This window comes from Trachemys scripta, chromosome 17 (genome assembly GCF_013100865.1).
Source record: "Trachemys scripta elegans isolate TJP31775 chromosome 17, CAS_Tse_1.0, whole genome shotgun sequence".
In the NCBI taxonomy this organism is placed as follows: Eukaryota; Metazoa; Chordata; order Testudines; family Emydidae; genus Trachemys; species Trachemys scripta.
The window spans coordinates 21,591,804-21,612,503 of NC_048314.1; the positions used below are offsets into that span (position 1 = coordinate 21,591,804).

Below are 20,700 nucleotides of genomic sequence, written 5' to 3' on the forward strand. Positions count from 1 at the left end.
GGGGGGGTGCGCGGGGCCGGGGGGTCGGGCCGGGAGCCGGGCCGCCGGGGGGGGTGCGCTGGGCCGCCGGGGCCGGGATCCGGGGGGTGCGCGGGGCCGGCCGGCAGTGCTGGAGCCGCTGGGGGGGCCAGCCTGGGCCGCACCCCCCCACTTACCTGCCCAGGCTTCCCGCGAAACTTTGGGGAGGGGGCGGAGTTGGGGCGGGGCTAGGGGCGGGGCCAGGGCCCCGTGGAGTGTCCTCCTTTTGGAGGCACAAAATATGGTAACCCTAGCACTGCCCCGTCCGCAGGTGCCACCCCTGCAGCTCCCAGAAGCAGTGGCATGTCCCCCCTCCGGCTCCTATGCAGAGGCACGGAGCCATACCCTCAGTCTCCTTAGCCTCTGATGATATTTAGGTTACTTATTTATGAGAACAGCAATTGTATTTTCTATTCCTGCTGAACACAATAAAACAGCTATTACTTTTGCCAGCAAAAATTCTTTTTGCACAGCTCTGGTTTTCTGGACTTCATGGTCTGTCCATTCTCAGGGTATATCTGTGGTATACAATCCTTACAGTAGTGTGTGGAATAAATACACTGCACCCCTCCCAGAGCCTTTCACTGCCACGTGTAGCTGCACACCACAGTGTGGACACAGCCTGCTTTTCACTGCAGCATGTTGGTATGCTACCCTATGTGCCACCACCAGTGGTGTGCAGTGTGACCATGTCTTCAGGGTGGCACCTTTGCCACAAGCAGACCCTTACTGGTCTGTTAAGAACAGATTGACAGTGTAGTGTGGAGTAAATCAGGCAGTCCAAAGGCTCCGACCATTCCATGCTGAAGCCTTTTTTTCATGCAGAAAGTCACGGTTCTTCCAGAAATAGAATGTACATTTAACACACATCAAAATTATTATGCCATAAATAACTTACTCTGCAAGGGTAAAACATTTTCTGCCAAACTTCTCTTGAAAAAACTTCTGCGACATGAAATCCCTCTGGGGTGCACATTTGTTTAGACAAAACCCTTACTGGCTCTCTGAGAGTTCCTAAAGTTGGACTTTTATAATTGAAAGCTCAGTGCCAACAACCTCCAGGTGAGCTAAGCCCTCCTATTACATAACTGCAATTAAGCTTTCATGAGATCCCTTATAAAACTGTATCAGCTGCTCTTAAAGAGCCTCTGGCTCACACATGTGACACATTTCTAGCTGTCCCTCCAGTCCAAATTGTTGAGTTAAATATTTTCCAAATGGGATTACAGGAGAAAACTGTAGACACGATGGCCATGCCCTCCAGACAAGCTGCAGGAAGAGTAAAACCAGAGTTTCTAAGGGATCATTCTACACCAAGCACTTCAAAATTAGAGCCCCTAAAGAAATCTACAGAGCAGGCAATGCTCCTTTTCCTACTTAGCTATGCCATCTAGTGGCTACCAGCAATGCTTCTCAAATACAAGTCAGTCCATTCTAGGCTTTGAAATAGTAGCATATCTTAAAAGCACTGTACTGTACAAACTATATGCACACAGGAATGACTCCCCTCACCTGAGACGCAACACCCACCAGTGTGGAAGGAGCAAGGAGAGCTTTTGCAAAAGTCACTGCCGCTAACCTTTGCTGTCATAAAAAAACTTCTGTGGGATCTTTGTCAACAGAGAGCAGATATCTTGGTTTCTAAGGTCTCTCTTGTCTGTGTTGGGCAAAAGTGTGCCTCAAACTATTGACTGGAACCCCTTGAGGTTCCTCCACCTGTACAGTCTGTCGTGCTCATATGCAGAAGACATTTTTCTAGTTCTCGTTATGCCAATTAATTGCAATGCTTGTGGTGAGGTCTGGAGCTGTAGTCTGGCTGAACCAGTCTAGCCTTGTCCCTTTAAAACAGACAGAGGCAGAAGAACAAGAGAGCCAGGCCATGAAATCAATGTTGTTTGAAACGGTATCTCATATAGTGCAAACTTACTCTTTTTGTCTCCATTTTTTAAATGACTCAGCAACGTTGGCAGTCCCAGTTGGAACCAATGTTAAAAAGAAAAAAGTTATGTGAGTGATCATGATTTGTCTCCTATGGCTTTTATTGAAGATGTGTAATCACAATAATTAGGTTAACGATATTGATTTTCCTCTTTCAGCTGGTTCTGGGTGAATTCTATTTCATAATCAGCTTGCTCTCTGCTCTATATAAGCTGCTCCAAAGCCTGGTGTGGTGAAGGAAAGGAAAATCTTTGTTTATGCCTAAGAGTTTGAATTAGAGAAAGACAAGTGCCAAAGTGCAGCTGTGCAATACGTCGAAAAAAAGACAACCTTGCTTTGTCTGTATTAAAAATATTTATCATCCCAGTGGTGCTATTGTTGAGTGAATACATTTGAACCCTTATAAAAAGAGAAATCTGGTGATAAAAGCAGGCAACTGGGAGCTCTTGGTTTCTACCCCCAGTGGTGCTACTGACTTGCTATATGACCCTGGGCAAGATACTTAAAGCTTTCTATCTCCTCCAGCAGGATATGACTGGCTTTAAAACCAACAATCCACAAACTATGTAGCTGGGTATTTTGTTTCACCACACCTACATGATTCAGGAATTCAAAAGACAACTACCATATCATAAAAGAGAAGCCCCAGATAGTTCCATCAGGTAGTCAGAGCGGTTTGTCCTGGTAGTAAGTGCACTGGGATGATGGTCATTTTACCATGAATCTGGGAAAATACAGATTTACAACTAAGTTCAAGTCACAAGTGCAAATGCACATGGCAAATGCATACTGATCTATTTTTCTTTCTTTTTTTCTTTTTCTTAAGAGCATGTGGCACAGTTGGGAGGCTCTAGTCAAGAAAGACCAAGGACTCTAGTAGCAGGAAGTGTTGCCACCAGGATTGAGGTGCATTGGGTGGGAAGTTTTCACACCACTTGCTCATGCTCTTGGGTGCTATAAAATAATAATTCACGGGATTCATGGTTTACCCATCTGTCAGATAGGGGTATCGATACTCATGTATTTCCCAGAAGTGTTGTGAGGTTTCATAAATGAACATTCTGCAAGGCACAGGCAGAGAACAGGACAGGTGGACAAGAGAATGGTGTGCTGCCTTCCCAGAACCAAGACACAAGATGTCACTCTAAGATTAGATAGGCTTCTGAAGTCTGTGGGTAAGGATCCATTAGTGATTCATACTGGCACTCATGACACTGCATCAAGGATTATCTGGTAGATAGTAGATGACTTCAGGGAAGTGTGCTGAAAAAGACTATCCAAGCAAGACTATCCTCTCTGAGATCCTTCCTGTCCCATGAGCAAAGGAAGACAGAAGGCAGAAAATTCTGGAAGTGAGTTGCTGGCTAGGTAAGTGGTGTAAGGTGGAGGGCGTTGACTTTGTGGAACATTGGTCCACCTTCAAAGGGATCTGTATAGTTTGGATGGCCCCCACCTCAGTAGAAAGGGGACCAATCTCCTCGGGCACAGGCTGGCTAGAGTAGTCAGGAGGGGGTTAAACTAATAACAAAAGAGGAGTGTGACGGGGTGGACTAGGTCCGGAGGCCCCCTGATGGAGGCCTCATGGCCCTGCCTCACCCTCCCACCCCCCAGAAAAGTGCAGAGGAAAAGTCCTCCAGGGGGCCTAGAGCGGCTGCAGGGGAAGCAGCGGATCAGGGGCCAGAAGCTCCATATTAAATGGTGCAGCAGAGGCAGAGCAGTCAGTTGCTGCCTGGAGCTGGAAGAGGAAGAACTGGCTGGAGGAGCAGCGGGACTGTGGACAAGCGCAGGCAAGACTAGTCCAGGGAGGGCTTCGGAAGACCAGTGGAGCTAAGAAGGAGCTTCTGGCTGGCTGAGGGGACCAATCAAGGCCTGAGCCCAGAACCTAGCCCGACCAGGCAAGGGTACTGTGATGGGCCCCGCTGGTCGGTTTAAAGACTGAGCCCAGGGAAGGCTGCTGAAAAGGACACACCAACGGAGGGTACAGCAGTGGGCCCTGTTGGACAGTTATAGAAGGCAGTGTCTCCAGGGAGGAAGCCTTGGCGGTACTGCCCCATACCAGGGTTCGTGAGAAAGTAGAGACTGTATACCCTAGAAGGAGTTTGTTTGTTTGTTCCATCTACAGACAGTGTGTGTGATTGACTCAGCCAGACAGCTGAAGACCTGCTAAAGAAACCACCGACCAGAAGAGGGGCGCTTGTGAGACGTGGGTGCTGACCCCATTGCAGGGAGAATAAAAAGAAGGACGATATAAGCGCTCAGTCAACACAAAATTGAGATGTTGAGACCAAAACCAAAGAACATGAAACAAAGAAATCCCTAAATTGTCTATATGCTAATGTTAGGAGTCTGGGAACAAATGAGGAATTGGAACTGCTCATTTATTAGCATAAATTCAATCTAGTTGGTATTACTGAAACCTGATGGGATGATTCGTACAACTGGAATGTTAAAATCAATGGTCCTAATCTATTTAGGAAGGATAAAGTGGGAGTGGGTAGCACTATGTCAGAAATGGCATTACATGTTTGAGTCACTGATAAGATCATTTTCTTCTGAGTTGAATGCTTATGTATCATTGTCCTAACAGATAAAGTGCAAAACGGGGTACTAATTGATGTCTGCTACCGACAACCAAATCAGCTAGGGAACAGGATAGGTGCATATGGAGGCAGTCATCTACAATGTGTAGGAATAAAAACTGTGTGATCATGGCAACTTCCAGGGGCGGCTCCAGGCACCAGCGCACCAAGCGCATGCCTGGGACGGCAAGCCGCAGGGGATGGCTTGCCGGTCGCTGTGGGGGCGGCAGTCAGGCTGCCTTCAGCGGTGTGCCTGCGAGAGGTCCGCCAGTCCCACGGTTTCGGCAGCAATTTGGCAGCGGGTACGCCGGAGGCGCGGGACCGGCTGACCTCCTGCAGGCATGCCGCTGAATCCGCGTTACCAGTGGAGCTCTCGTAGGCATGCTGCCGAAGGCTGCCTGACTGCCGTGCTTGGGGCACCCCTGCAACTTCAACTTGATTGACACATTAGGAGGTCTCATGCTGCCAGTACTAAAACATCCTTGGAATTTCAAAACACTGTAGATGACAATTTCCTATCTGAAAAAGTGTTGCTATCAACATGGGGAATTGTATATTAGACCTTGTCCTAACAAATAAAGAGGACCTTATCACAAAACTAAGAGTTAATGGTAACTTAGGTACAGTAATCATAACTTGATTATATTTATAATGTGGAAGCAGAATAAAGTCCAGAACAGCAATATATATATTTGGTAATTTAATAGGGCCAATTTCACAAAGTTGAAAACAATTGAGCTAAATCAGCTGGGAGGAAGAACTTAATTAGAAAAATGTGAATGATAATTGGACATCATTTAAGAATTCCTTAGTTCAAGCCCCAAAAGCCACAGCTCCACAATCGAGGAAGCAAGTGATGTTGATTTAAAAAAAGTCTGGTTTAGAAAGGAAGTGAAGGCTGCCATTAAAAAAACAACACAACAACCTCTTATTTATATAAAATTATAACAAATGGATGAAAGGGGAAGTTGATCATAATAAATATAAATCAGAAATTAGGAATTGTAGAAAATTAATAAGGGAAGCCAAGGACCACAAAGGAGAAATCTGTGGCCAACAGAGTTAAGAAAGAGGTTTTTAAAATATTAGGAACACAAAGAATCCTGACAATGGTATTGGTCCATTACCAGATTGAAATGGTAGAATTATCAATAATAATTTGGAAAAAGACTAGATGTTTAATAAATATTTCTGGGCCGGGGAGGAGATAATATAGTCTAACCATATGGTAATAATTCTTTAACATCCTCCAGAGATATTAGTGGGATAGAAATGGAAGCTACTAAAGTTAGACATTTTGAAATCAGCAGGTCCAGATAACTTGCATGCAAATGTTTTAAAAGAGCTGGCCAAGGAGCTCGCTGAACTGTTCTTCTTTCTTTCTTTTTCCAATACATTTTGGAAGACTGGAAGAAAACTAATATGCCAAATTTAAAAAATTTAAAATTTAAAAAGGATAAGCAAGATGACCTGGGAAATTATAGGCCTGACAGCTAATGGAGCAGCTGATTCTGGACTTGATTAATAATGAACTAAATCAGGGTAATGTTGATATTTTTTTTTTGTTAATTACATGGGTTTATGGAAAATGGATCCTGTCAAACTAACTTGGTATCCTTTTCTGATGAGATTACAAGTTTGGTCGATAAAGGTAATAGTTCTGATGTAATATACTTAGGCTTCTGCAAGGCATTTGATTTGGTGCCGCACAACATTTTGATTAAAAATTAGAATGATATAATTTTAACATGGTACATATTAAATAGATTAAAAACTGGCTAACTAATAGGTCTCATCATGTAACTGTAAATGGGGAATCATCATTGAGTGGGTCTGTTTCCAGTGGTGTCCTGCAGGGATCAGTTGTTGGTCCTAAACTAGTTAACATCTCTATCAGTGACCTGGAAGAAAACACAAAATCATCACTGATAAAGTTTGCAGATGATACAAAAATTGGGCGAGTGGTAAATAAGGAAGAGGACAAGTCACTGATTCAGAGTAATTTAGATTCCTTAATAAACTGGTCGCAAGCAAACAATGTGTTTTAATATTGCTAAATATAAATGTATACATCTGGGAACAAAGAATGCAGGCCATGCTTACAGGATGGGGGACTCTACCCTGGGAAGCAGTGACTGAACAAGATTAGGGGATTAAGTTGGATAATTAGCTGAACATTAGCTCTTTTGGCTACATCTGTGATCATCAGATGAATCAATAGGGGAATCTTGAGTAGGAATAGAGAGGTTATTTTACCTCTGTATTTGGCACTGGTGCAAAAGCTACTGGAATACTTATGTCCAGTTCTGATGCCCACAATTCAAGAAGGATGTTGATAAATTGGAGAAGGTTCAGAGAAAAGCCATGAGAATGATTAAAGGATTAGAATACATGCTTTACACTAGTGATAGACTCAATCTCAATCTCTTTAGTTTAACAAAGAGAAGGTTGAGAGGTAGGGTGACCAGATGTCCCGATTTTATAGAGACAGTCCTGATTTTGGGGTCTTTTTCTTATATAGGCTCCTATTACGCCCCACCCTCTGTCCTGATTTTTCACACTTGCTGTCTGGTCACCCTATTGAGAGGTGACTTGATTACAATCTAGAAGTACCTGTATGGGAAACAGCTATTTAATAATGAGCTCTTCAGTCTAGCAGAGACAGGTATAATGTGATGCAATGGCTGGAAGTTGAAGCTAGACAAATTCAGACTGGAAATAAGGTGTAGAATTTTTAACAGTGAGATTAACCATTGTGACTACATACCAAGGGTTATGGTGGATTCTCCATCACTGACTATATTTAAATCAAGATTAGCTGCTTTCTAAAAGATCTACTCTAGGAATTATTTGGGGGAATGTCTATGGCCTGTGTTGTTCAGGTGGTCAGACTAGATTATTACAGTAGTCCCTTCTGGCCTTAGACTCTATGAAGTGCTTTGAGATCCTCAGATGAAGGAGACGTGAACACAAAGCCTATAATAAAACAAATTATTTCATGTTTACAAGTCCCTCTGTTATCAGATGTTTATGAGAGAGAACCAAATGGCAAGCAGTGCCAGACCTGAAGAACTGCTCTGTGTAAACTCGAAAGCATCTCTCTCTCTCACCAATAGAAGTTGTTCCAATAAAAGATATTCCCCCACCCACCTTGTCTCTCTAATATCCTGGGACCAAAACAGCTACAACAACACTGCACACAACAACTGGATGTTGTAAGGACCAGTTCATTAACATATGTGAAGTACTCAGAGGCTACAGTGACGGGGCCATTGGAGAATCTAGCTAGACTAGATGGTATTCCTCCCCCCCTGACCCTCCTACAAATTCAAGTGGAGAAAAAAGTTGCAGGAGGACAATGAACAAACAAAGATGCCTGAGTATTTGCAAAACTGACTTTCAGTAAAGTTGCAAGTTTATGAACTGATTTATTTTTTGAAAGGCACAAAGCAAGAGCCCCAGATGCGTCACTATGGCAACTAGAGTTTAAGGCTCTATCTAAGAGAACAATCTGTCTCTCCTTTTCTCACTGGGGTAGAGAAGGTATAAATACAGCACTGGCAAAATCAATATTTGAGTGTTTTTTCAATGTACAGTTAGTGCTTGGGGATGAAAACTGCCATATAAATGTCGGGTGACAATCCTTTCTTAATAAATACCATTAGTGAGTTCCTTCTGGAACAGTGTCTGGGATAACGCTTTCGGACCTGCACCTCAGTCAGAATAGCTGTACATTTCCATTCCGTCACTATTCTGTTGTATAATTTATTTATTTACACTTTGTGTGAAAGTGAGGGCATAATATGCTTTGCTAGAGCCCATCATAATGCATGTAGGTATCTTGTAAACCTCCTGTGTGAAACTCTGCCAATTCTCAGTCCTGCCTGCTCTTCCAGCTCCGCCCCCTCTGTCACACCTCACTCGCTGCTATTCCAGTCCTATGCCCCCACAAAGCTTTACTAATGCACCTCAGTTGTGGCCTACAGCAGCCCCTGCTATTCCAGTTGTGGTTCTTTGTGACGCAGACGCCTAATGATGTTATGCTATATTGTGTGATGTGCACAAATTGTGATATGGAAACATGTCTGCGTCTGACGAAGTGGGTTTTCACCCACGAAAGCTTATGCTCCAATACTTCTGTTAGTCTTAAAGGTGCCACAGGACTCTCTGTTGCTTTTTACATGTCTGCTAGTGACTCTCAAACTCATACATTGTGATATAAGAAAACCCTGGTTTCCAGAAATGAGAGTTGTGACCCATTAATTCATTTTGCTATTTTGGCCCACATTTTGACCTCAAGTTTTTACATTTTCTGATTTAACTCTCTCAACAAGGACCAATTCACATTGTACGTAATGAATTCTAAGAATCTATTCAGACTTACATCCTGCCAGGTTCTTCAGCAGTTTGCAATAAAAACTGATCTTCACTTAATCAACTATTTGTTCGGAAGCCAGTGGCACCTCGTGCTAGCTGTGATAATTCCTTCACAATTCCATGGGCCATACAAATAGCTTCATTATGAAAATAGCATATGGTCGTGCTTACAATTGGTTGAGGCTAGGCTGTCTTTGACAGTCTTCTAATACTGGCTGTCAGAGCAAATGAAATAACATATGTATTCGCACTTTCATTCTAACGAGGAAAAATATTGGATTAAGAATAGCTGAATACTAATGGCTGCCATCTATTTTCACTCTTACAAAAGAAATCATTCCCATCTGCATGGTGCCAGGTTCTGATAAAACAACAGATGGGTCTCGCAACCAGCAAGAATGAAATGCCCTGGAACCTGATTCACAGGCCTGTCTTCTGCACTTTTTATGTACATGGTGGATTTCCATGGGCAATTTAAGTGTGTACAGAGATAGGATGGGAGGAATAGATCATTTTGGGATACAACTGAGTGTGGAGATGGAGAAACTGCTCTGGTTAGCCTGTATTTCTTTATCTCTGTCTCTTTACATAGATTTGAGCAAATCATCATTCTTTTACAGGTGAAATGGATTTGGATATAAAATAAGAATCAATCCAAGGTGTGAACACGTCCCTTTTTGGAGAGTTGAAAAAGTTAGTTAAACTCATTCTCACCTTCCTGTTGTTTTGCATTTTCTGTACTTGCGTGTTTCATCAAAGGGAATGTAAGAAAATACTGTAGGAAAAGTTGTGAAGGTGGATCTGGCCAGAAGCAGGAATTTGAGAAATCTTAGTGGGGGGGACCCTCTTCTTGAGATTTGAAGCCCAGTTTTAGAGATCTACAAGATTTGGATAGTTTGGGAAAACAGCCAGAAATGTGGGTGCTGTTATTTGTCTCTGATTCCATGGCTTCTATTGGGGTTTCTTGAAAGCCATATTTTTACCTAGGCACTTCAGGAACTGCCTAAGATTAAGCATGTGTGTAAGTGGTGTCTTGACAAGGGATTCTTTCCTGAATCAGGGCCTTAAATCTAAGAATGATTTGCAGAACAATAGAAATTTGGTGGACTAGGAAGACCTTTGTCTTTCCCACTGAGGATTAGAACAAGAGGTGACTGCAGCATCTTGGCTTCCCTGGTTAGTTCTTACAATTAAATAAGAGATTCAGAACCAGAAAGTATTTCATTAGAACTGTTGCTGACCGAGAGAGACTTTTACTGAGATCCACATCTTGTTTGGTCTCATTGCTGGTGAGAGACTGTAGCATCCAGCCCCATACTTCAGCACTAAACACAGGAAGGACCTTCATTCTCAAACAGCAGCTAGTGAGCCAGCCTTGAGTTTTCATACTAAAAGCTTCCTGAGATTCAAGGTGAAAAGTTTCTGTGAATCAGACCATGTCAATGCTATTTTAAATGGAGCAGGTAGCTTATTCCAGTGGTTGGGTGTTGTAACACACAACACCAGCCTGTTGTTGTTATTGCTGATTTTAGTCACTTTTAAATTAGCAGACATGATTCAGGGAAAGGCAGTTCTACCACTTGCATTGTTAAAAGTGAATGGAAATAGGCAGGGGCTAACAGCGAGGCAGTGTCTCATCATAAACCAATGACAGTGCCTTAGCTCTGTGAGACTGGTCTACAGGCAGTCCTCGACTTACGACGAACGGCACTTACGATGTTTCTGAATTGACACCCCGATTACAACGCTGGTTTTGATTTTATGGTGCTAGGTCCCGCAATGGAGTGGATTGCAGTTCCAAGTTGAGACATTTCGACTTATGACGCAATTATCAGGAACCAATTGTTTCGTAAATCCGAGGACGCCTATATTTAGCTGGCTGCAGTTGTCCCAGTGATGGGTTCTAAATTCAAAAGAGAAGACAAGCCAGCGGAGTTTTATTAAGTACTCTCCATGTTTGTAGTACCACTCCAGGTGCATTTTCCTATCCCGTCTCCCTATAGTCCAGGATACTAATGCAGAATGCTGAACAAGCTGAAATTCTAGCCAACTGTTTGAAAGAATCAATTACATTAATGAATTGAAAGAGTGGGTTTTTTCCTTCCTTGACTTATAATCTAATTTTTAGAGACAGAGACTCCGGGTAATCAGGATCCTGGAATAGTTCTTGGGAAAGAAACAAGGCCAAAGAGCTAGAGCAGGCAACATATGCATGTCTGAAACCGGACCTACTGGGGTCACAGATGGGTTATGGGAGATTTCGGTATATTTTCCTCTTTTTTTTTTTTTTAACTTCCTCCCTTCCTTGGAAGAAACTGGACAAGCTCATAAATCTTTTCAGCAGTCTAGAGATTGCAAGATAAACTCTTACCCCCTATAATTACCTCCTGATGTGTCAGGACAAGGAGAAAAATCTCTGTTATGCAAGGAAACTATTGCAGTTGAAGGGTAGCTTCCTTAATTCCTTCTCATAAATTGGTTAAACTCAAGAGGAAGTCTCTCCTCAATAATGACAACAGAAACATCTTGGCAACGTGGCACAGATATTGATGATGAGAAGAGAGGAGATAATGACTGAAACAAGGAGTAACAGAGATCCAGATTCTCTGCAGACAGAAAACCCCAGGAATACTTAATTGACTAGCATGGTGCAGGGCACATTAGAAGTGCCTTGAGGAACATATGTGGAGTGCTCCCATGTTCTCTTTGATAACACTGTAGTCAGATGCTTTGGGTTCTCTGGATGATTAGGATGTTACCCCAGTCTGTAGTACGATACACCTTTAGCTCATGCTTGGAACCGCCTTTAATTCACTTGCTCTACTCTTTTGGTAGCACTGCTCTGGGAAGATGCCAGTTGAGTTTCTCTCTGCTTCACTTTGCTCTGACAGGAGATAACACCCAACTGACACTACTGATGTTGGCTATCATTCATGCCAGGGCAGTGGCTGTGCAGACCCGAAGCATTTGCTGCTTTTTCCAGTGGAAAAATGTCTCATGACAGGTACGATAAAAATTAAGAGCATGTTCCTGCCCTCTTTGGCCTCTTCTTGAGGAGTTGCATAGGATGTCAAAATGTCAGGATTCATTTTTTAAATCTCTGGCCTGTCATGTGTTGCTATCTCTGGCTAGCCTATATCTGAAGTCTAAAGAAACCTAAGTTCCTCCGTTTGGGTGAGGATGTGCTTCCAATATCTCCATAGCTACTGGATGCTTATATTTATCTTTCTCTCCCTCTCTCTGTGGCAGCATTGTGATATGTCAGCCTTCTGTGTCTCTGCACTGGGTCTGTCTGCAGTAGCAGCTGTTTTCTGTGTGTGGCTTCCTGTGGTGGTTCGGCACTGGCTTTACCAGTTAGAGGAATCCCCCATCCAGTAGTTGGACTCTCTCTGCATCCTGCATGTGTTGGCAACTGAGACACAGACAGATTCCCATGGCATGTAGACAGCAGCAGGACGAGATGAGCAAAAATGGAAGCTCCTGTTGTATTTAGGAGGCAGCTATACTGGGCCCTTCTTTGTTATGCAGTTTTAAGTGTCCTGACAACCTAATAGTCTCACAACCTTGTATAAACCCAACAGAACATTGCTTATTGCTTACTGCTACTTATTGTTGCACCTCCTTCTGGGGCAGCTGGTACCGCTTTGTGTCTTTGTGAAACACGTATGTCTATGACCCACTCCACAGAGAGGGCAAAGGAGTCTAGACTACTACCAGTTAAAGAAGTTGTCCTATAGCTCATGGTACCTGAAGGACCAGGGATCTAGGCCCAGCTCCCCAGGGGCGTCTTTGTGATCTCAAGATTAATTGTGACACTTCTCTGTAATACACTGCCTCATTGCAGGTCGAAATGCATTAACCTCATCTCTTCTGGTAGCAGAACTTGCTTATCTAGCATTCCCTACCATCATTCCTTATTCCTGCATTTGGACTTTCAGACTTCAACCGCAAAGTCTAGATCTTCATGCAGTGATTTCTCGAACTCGCCATTTTGTCAGACTTTGGCAGTGCTTTATCCAGGCTTCTATGAAAATTCTAATGCTTTAAAAACTTGAACCTCAAAATTCTGCAACCCGTTCTTGCAGCAAATCTAAACTTTAGCAGGAAGAAGCCCCTCTTGGGTTAGTTACCTTTGACTTTGCACCTCTACAAAAGGAAGGGGAAGCTGGTTGCAGATGCAGTGGGGAGCTTACTGTAGGCCACTGCAGAGTTACAGGTCTCGCCAACACTGAAGGTTAGAGTTAGCTCAAACTGCAGTTCTATTATAGTTGTCATTGCTGAAGTTACTGTTGTTCCAGCCTCACGCTGATTGAAGAGAAGAGATCAACTGTTTTATTATGTATTGGTCGTTTTACAGCATGGGCTACAATTAGGATGGGGAGCAGAGCTTGCCTTTCAAGAGCATTTCCAGCCATTTGCTCCTCCTGCCCCTTGCAGCCTACAGACGGTGCCATAACAAATGGTGGAGAGGATTACAGCCACCACCTACAGCCCCTTCCAGTTTCTTGGGCTTCACTTTATCACACACTTGTACAACATGCCATTGGATCTGAGGAGCTCCTAGCACCATACAAACAGTAATGAATATAGCCTCCCACCGCCCCTGTGACACAGGCTTTATTATACCCACTCTACAAATGGATAAACAAAACTTCAAGTGACTTACCAAGTGCACAGCAAATCAATTCCAAGGCTTTGGTTAGAATCCAGTCCCTTGCTAGCCCACACACCCTCAATGGCTAATGTAGTTCTTTAGCCACTAAAACTTTCCTGATAAGTTCTAAAACCTCTCCATCAACTCCAGTGAGATTGAGAAGCTACCAAACACACAAACCATATATTTATGGAAATTGGTCCTGCTTTGAGCAGGGGGTTGGACTAGATGACCTCCTGAGTCCCTTCCAACCCTGATATTTTATGATTCTATGATTCTATATATTTAACTAGGAGTTGTGATCTGCTTCAATTTTTCAGTTACAATCTAGACACTACACACCAAATATATAGTGTGTAATGTTGTATTGCGTGTTAAACCAGAGCCCAGCAGAACCAAACAAAATGATATGTTTCTTTATGATCAGCAATGATATTATTTGGAAGGCAAATAGAAATGATTATTTAACCAAATGTGATTGCCTCTGACAACTTGTTTGGTGAACAAGGTAACATTGGCTCGGCGACTGGGTAAATTTGGCACAAATGATGATGAAATAACTACATTTCTTGTAAAGGGAACTCTTCAAGGGGGATATTGATGTACACAGTAAATCTCACTAATGCAGCACTGCTTCCAAGAGCTTTTAATTGAGCTTTCTTTAAAACTGTCAAGATAGCTCTTTAGTCCATGACGTTTATTGCTTGCCTTTGTGCAATGTGCATTGTGCTTGTATTATCATATAATCAGCTGCTTGGCATCCAATATGCTGCATGAAACAAACGTTGCATCTTATTTCTATTGCTTCAGCAAGACAATTTAATATCCAGGGCATCTGTTCTCATTATTCCTAGCTGAAGTAACATGAAGAACCCAAAAGAAACTGCACCATAAAGGGATTATATCTTGAAGTTCCTTGACAGGTAAATTGCTTTATGGTTTCCCTATAGGGCTAATTTTTTGCCATATTTTCAAACTTGTTGAGCGGGAAGCCTTTATTTTAGGGTTATTACAGCCAAGTGTTTTACTTAAAACAATTAGAGATTCTTCCCTGCTTTACAATTTTACATAATGGCAAGAGGAGAGTTTGCCAAATGCATAAAATTGAATAATCTGACGGGTGCTGTGCTGTTCTCACTTAGCTGTTTTTTAATCAGTGTATGTCAATCAGGAACTGTTGTTTTATCTATAATGTGCTATCCACATGTCCCTGAAAGTTGGCTCTTTTTTACCCTCTGCTATCTTACCTTGTACTGTAGTCTCATCAGATTTCATAAAGTAAGCAGACTTGGGCAGTGTTCAACAGGAAACCTCCAAGGAGCACCCATGGGGCTGGGGAAACGGTGCTTGAATTCAGGGTGAGAGAGTCTTTGCTCAGAGTCAATAGTAAACCAATGCCTGATATTATAGGGAATCTGCTGGAGCTGCTGTCTCTTGGCGAAAATATGAAGCGGAGCTCCTGACCTCTCATGCTGCACTTAAGGATCCCATGACATTTTCTTGGGACGCATTTCCTGTGTCCTGTCCGAATTCCAGTTTGGGTAATTGCGCCATACTTCTCTGGATTCCTCTGGTGATATCACTTGAATGTGGTGTCCTCACTCACCTCCTGCCCTAAACAGTTGAGATGCTGCTCTGTGCCGTTAAGCAATTGCTACACTTCACCCCAAGTTGCTGAAGTGATTTCTGTATAGCTTGTACTGAATTAAATCTGTAAAGCACTATGGGATCTTCTGGAATGACAGGCACTCTGTCAACGTACTGTACCGTGCTATATTTTTACTTTAGTACCTGTAGCCTGACTGGAGCAGAGGTGTAAATAGCAGTGTGGAATATGGCCATCCCACTGTCTCCTTCCCACAATAGACTCCTTTACCTCCAGCAAAACTCCCATTGAGCCAGTGAGTATTTTGGCTGGGCAAGGAGTATAAGATCCTACCCAAGTTGATTACAACCCAGCAGGGCAGCTGGAGAGAGTTGCTGGTGTGTTTGATAAAGGGCTTGATGAGGAACAAATTGTGGAGAAGTATACCCTCCCTGACATGGAGCTCAGCCCTAGGATGAGGGCAGAGATTGTGTCCCTGCCACACAGACATTCCTGTTGTGTTCTGTTTTGTTTGTTAAGCACCCACATTATACCATGCTGAATTCATTATTCACAGAGCACCTTTTTGCACAGAAATGCATCTTGATCAGCTTTCCCAAGCCATGTATAATCACCTCACGGCCAATCTCCTGCTTTAAATGCCTTTCAGTCTCTTCTATTCCTCTGAAAAAACATTCTGGCACATTGGAAGATTTCAGAATATTTTAATTGTTCAAAATAGTCTGTGTGAAATGTAGAAAAGATTCCAGCTTAGTAAAAGGAATTTGCTTCTGTTTAATGAAGCTGAATTTTCCATAGCTGGTTTGAATTTAGTTATGAAACAGATTCTGTGCAGGTGAGTCTAGAAAGTGATGATAGGCTCAGCCACTTTGGGATAATAGAAATTCCTCAACTACTGCCTCCTGATGAGCTGAAGGAACAGCTATTCTAAGGGCTGGTCCACACTAACCCCCCAGTTCGAACTAAGATACGCAACTTCAACTACATGAATAACGTAGCTGAAGTCGAAGTACCTTAGTTTGAACTACAAGGTACTTACCGTGGGTCCACACGCGGCAGGCAGGCTCCCCCGTCGACTCCGCGTACTCCTCTCGCGGAGCAGGAGTACTGGCGTTGACAGCGAGCACTTCCGGGATAGACGCGATAAATCGATCCCAGAAAATCGATTGCTTACCGCTGAACCCGAAGGTAAGTATAGACGTACCCTAAGTGGATGCTGCCCTTTTGGTGGCCAGCAGAGGGCACTATTGTCAAGGACGAGCTGGCCACGAGCATGATCCTGCAGTTTTTTTCCAGACTCAATGCCTGTTGTCTTAACCAGGAGTTTTGCATTGTGTAGAGGTTTCAAGATCAGGCCCCTGGGCTGTGATGTGCCCAGGATTAGTTCCATTCTGTACACGTTTTGTCAGAAAAGGGCTAAATTTTCTGAGTCCAAACAGAAAATTCTCCATCCACCTGCCTTACCAGACAAACAGATTTGCTTGATGCACAAAAAAGTGGCCAAAAATGGAATAGCTACCTAATGGGTAGAGACAGAAAGGGTTTGAGTGGGTTATTGCCGGGTGAATTAACACACCGACTCCTTCTCTACCATGTTTCAAGTCTCTGTCTGCATGCCACTGATAGCCATCTTCAAATATCATTGCTTCCCTGGTCATGATTATTTTTTTGCATAGCACTTAACAGATGAGACGGTATCCCTGTCCCAAAGACTTCCTGATCTAAGTTAACACCATTATTGCAATGGAGAAGAGCTAACAGTTATTGAGAGATAAGGAAAAATGAAGCTGAGGCAGCAATGAGAACTTGAGATTGTTCTTGGCTAGTAATGCCTGCAACTTGTGGAGGTTCCAAAGCAGTGTTGGTTTTGCTGCTGTGTTTCGGTGGGGAGGTGGGATGGGGTTTACAGACCCAGCACTAAAGTAAAAAGAGTGGTGGAGAAGTATTGGGGCAAGAAGCATGCTGGGCATGTGCCCTGTGGAGGACCTGCTTAAAAGGGAGTTCTGGCTGGGGGAGCATGGAGGAGAGACGCTGCAACCGCTGAGGCAGAGCAATCTGCAGGGGAAGGACCAGGACTGAGTAAGGTTTGGCGGAGAGCCCCCTAACTAAAGGGGTGGGGGACTGAACTCTGAGGAACAGCTGAGAAGCATCCCACCCCTCAGCTGGAGCCCTGAACTACCAAGACTGTGTAAGCAGAAAGCTGGCGCCACACTCCAAACTGAGGGGAAAACAGGGAAGATAGGAAATGGCCCAGGGGAGTGATCTGGAATGGCAGCCAGAAGGCACTGAGCCAATCCTCGCCTCTGGGCTGGGACCTGGTGAACAAGGAAGGCCCGGATCCCCCTATTCTTTCCCTGGTCTCCTGAGAGAACCTGGAGGACTCTGGGGTGTGTGGTGGTGGTGGTGGTGGGGTGACAAACTGTGGCTTGGCCCCCAGGCTCCTGTACTACCTGGAAGAGCCACCTCCAAGGTTTGGGGAGAGAGTTCATCTGTGGCCTGACCACTAGCCTGCTGGCCTCCAAGCAAAGCCAGGACAGACAAATTAGGATGTTAATGTCCATTCTCTTACAGCAGATGGCGCTACGTTTCCTCCCCCTCCCCACCCGCCTAAAACCTATTTTCTCTAATCCACTGGCTCCGTGAAGACCAGTAACCTGCAAAAGTAGTTTGCTTTAGCGGTTTGATCTTGTTCCTCATGAAGTCCTAGTGACTTTAATGTGAGCAGGACTGAACCCGGGATCATACCTGAGATGGGCAAAATTGCTCTGCCGTCCTTCCCATATTTCTCTCTTTGAGACTAAATCCTAATGGAAAGGCTTTTTGAACTTTCCTCTATTACAGTCCTCATGCATTTGGAAAGGATCCTCTTTTTCCATTGCTCAGCATAAAGGATCCTTCTTTGGCTCTTTCCTTCAGTAGTTTAAAAATAGCCCCAAAGTGGCTGAACAGACTGAGAGGCCCCAATGCTGAAGCAGTTAGTATCATGCCAACATTTCCGTTATAAACTGTATTTCTTGGGGTTTTATTTCTCAGCTGCAGTAGTTTGTTGTTGTAAACAAGGTGTCCACTCAGGAGTAAATTGCTTTGAAACTTGTTTTCAGGAGTCCATTTGCCCATTTTTGAGCTATTATAAGGCAGGGGGAGGAAAAGGTCTGAATAGTTTGGCTGACTTTTAGCTCTCATGTACTGCAGAAAAGCATATTATTTTTCTCTGAAATTATGCTGCTGCCAATATCTAAAGCAGGGGTCTCAAACACGTGGCCCGTGGGGTTATTATCTGCAGCCTGGGAGCCCCTTGCAGCCACCCCGCCCTCCCCAGTGTTTACCTACAGCCAGGGCTGGCTCTGGCTTTTTTGCCGCCCCAGGCCCGCGTGGGGCTCCCTGGGGGCAGGGAGGGGGCAGAGTTGGGGTGGGGATTTCAGGGAAGGGGTTAGAATGGGGGCAGGGAAGGGGTGGGAAGATGCAAGGCAGGGGTGGGGCCTCATGGAAGGGGTGGAATGGGGGCGGGGCCGAGGGCGGCAGGGGTGGGGGTGGGAGGTGTCAGTAATGCGGACCTCTGGCCAATGTACTAGTCCTCATGCGGCCCTCATTGTCATTTGAGTTTGAGACCCCTGATCTAAAGGATCCCGGTACATTTGGCTATTGTGCTTAATATTTCTTTCTGTTGCAATTACACACTAATAAAAACTAGAAAAACTGCATGCCCCATCTGAGTCCAAGCTCTCTTCCTAGTGGTATGTACTAAGATGGACTTTTAAACACCCCTGGACATTGAGCTCCTCGGTATACTCAACAACCGGTGGGAGGATACATGGGCGTTCAAGCTAATATTTGGCAAGTGGGAATTTTAATGCATGCAGTACAGCTTAGGGTGCTCCTTGTTCGCAGTGTATCAATATTCCAGGCACGTGCAGTGGAATCTTCAAATGGCTTCCTTTGTGCCCTCTGCAGAGGGCTTAGGTGGCAGAGTCGGGGTGAGATTTACCCCTTCCTGAGGGCTAGTACATGGCCTATGAACTACGATATTGTTCTAATTAGGGCATATGAGAGGCATTAGTGGTACATAGGCTTTGAGCTGGCCCTCTGCACAGGAGTGATGCACGAGTTACTTATTTGTGCAAGTTACATCTGTGCTCAAGCTATTGTTGCTGGTTTCCCCGGGGCGGTATTCTCTTTCTCATACCATTGGCTGTAGGAGGAAACGGCAGCACACTTGTACCTAGTTTGTGCTGAAGCCCCATGTAAATTCTGCATTAGTCTCTCCTAGCAGTCTAGTTCCTTCCCCTGTATTAGCGTGACCAGATGTCCCGATTTTATAGGGACAGTCCTGATTTTTGGATCTTTATCTTATATAGACTCCTATTACCCCCCACCCCCATCCCGATTTTTCACATTTGCTATCTGGTCACCCTACCCTGTATATATATCCCTGTACTTAGCTTTTATTATAGGGCCCATTGTAGGTGGCTGGATGAACTATTCAGTATCTATTCTATCTTGGTTTATTTAGCCAAGGTGCCTAGTACCAACTGAGCAGAAATTAGCTTATGAGGCTCTGGTAAATTCTATTGCGTGACATTGACAATTCCGCCTATGTTCCATTTGCACCTACAGATTTCAACTTCTTGCTATAGCCATTTACATTTAGTGTAAAATATTAGCTACATGATACCACCTGCTATTCACCAGCTCCACACTTGAACCGTTTACAGGCTTTCATTATTTACACGTTGTCAGACAGGGTTTGCACTAAGAACACCAGTAATCTGCTATTCCCCTAGGCTGTAAGGTACAATTTCATATTAATTTCCCACATTTCTACTCTACATTATCAGCTTCCCAAGGAGTAACATTGACATTGGCTGGAGGAATATCAAGTGGATTCCCCTTCTGGCTGAACATCATGTGCAGCAAGCAGGAAACTGAAGTAAAAATGCAAGTGCAAAACATGAACAAGAGAAGGAATCAGTTCTTGAAGGGAAACTCTATGGTCTGAATTTACATGATGTGGAGAGAGAGGAAAGAGCTCAGTCCACAGAAGACTTTTTATGTTTCTGTTTATTATAATACTCTCTACATTATCATCTCATCCATTGGAAGGTCTTCATTCTCCTTGTACGTGTCACTTCCTATGTAGCCAGTGACTTCAGGAGGGGAAAGTCAGGAATGATGATCAGTTAGAGCTGGTTGGAAAATAGAAAAACAATTTTTGAACATTTTAAAAGTTGCTTCCCTTGCACATGGATTGAAGCAATTTAATTTTTTGCTATTTTTTTTAACTGATTCTTCAGAATTTTGAATCTTCATTTTCTCCCACTTCTTCCCCTCTTTTCCTTAGGATAATAGTGTATAATGTCCAGGGATGGTTCATTTTTTCACTTTCCTTTTTCTGCTCAGTAGCTTTACAAAATGTCTCCAACTTTGGAAAAGCTACAGAGGGGCAAAGTGATAGCACAAAATCCTGGCCCCATTGAAGTCAATGGGAGTTTTGCCATTGGCTTTAATAAGGCCAGGTTTCCAGTCTCAGG

General features: G+C 43.8%; 1 long non-coding RNA gene across 3 annotated transcripts in view; it reads left to right on the forward strand.

Moving 5' to 3' along the window:
* LOC117867232 overlaps positions 1 to 20,700 on the forward strand; it is a 70,668-nt gene that overhangs the window by 20,661 nt on the left and 29,307 nt on the right. Inside the window, exons 3-4 of one of the 3 annotated variants that reach the window (XR_004643332.1) lie at positions 11,804 to 11,916; positions 14,421 to 14,489. The exons of the other annotated variants lie outside the window; for them this stretch is intronic. This is a non-coding gene — a long non-coding RNA (uncharacterized LOC117867232). The remainder of the gene's footprint in view (positions 1 to 11,803; positions 11,917 to 14,420; positions 14,490 to 20,700) is intronic. 3 annotated transcript variants of the gene reach the window in all.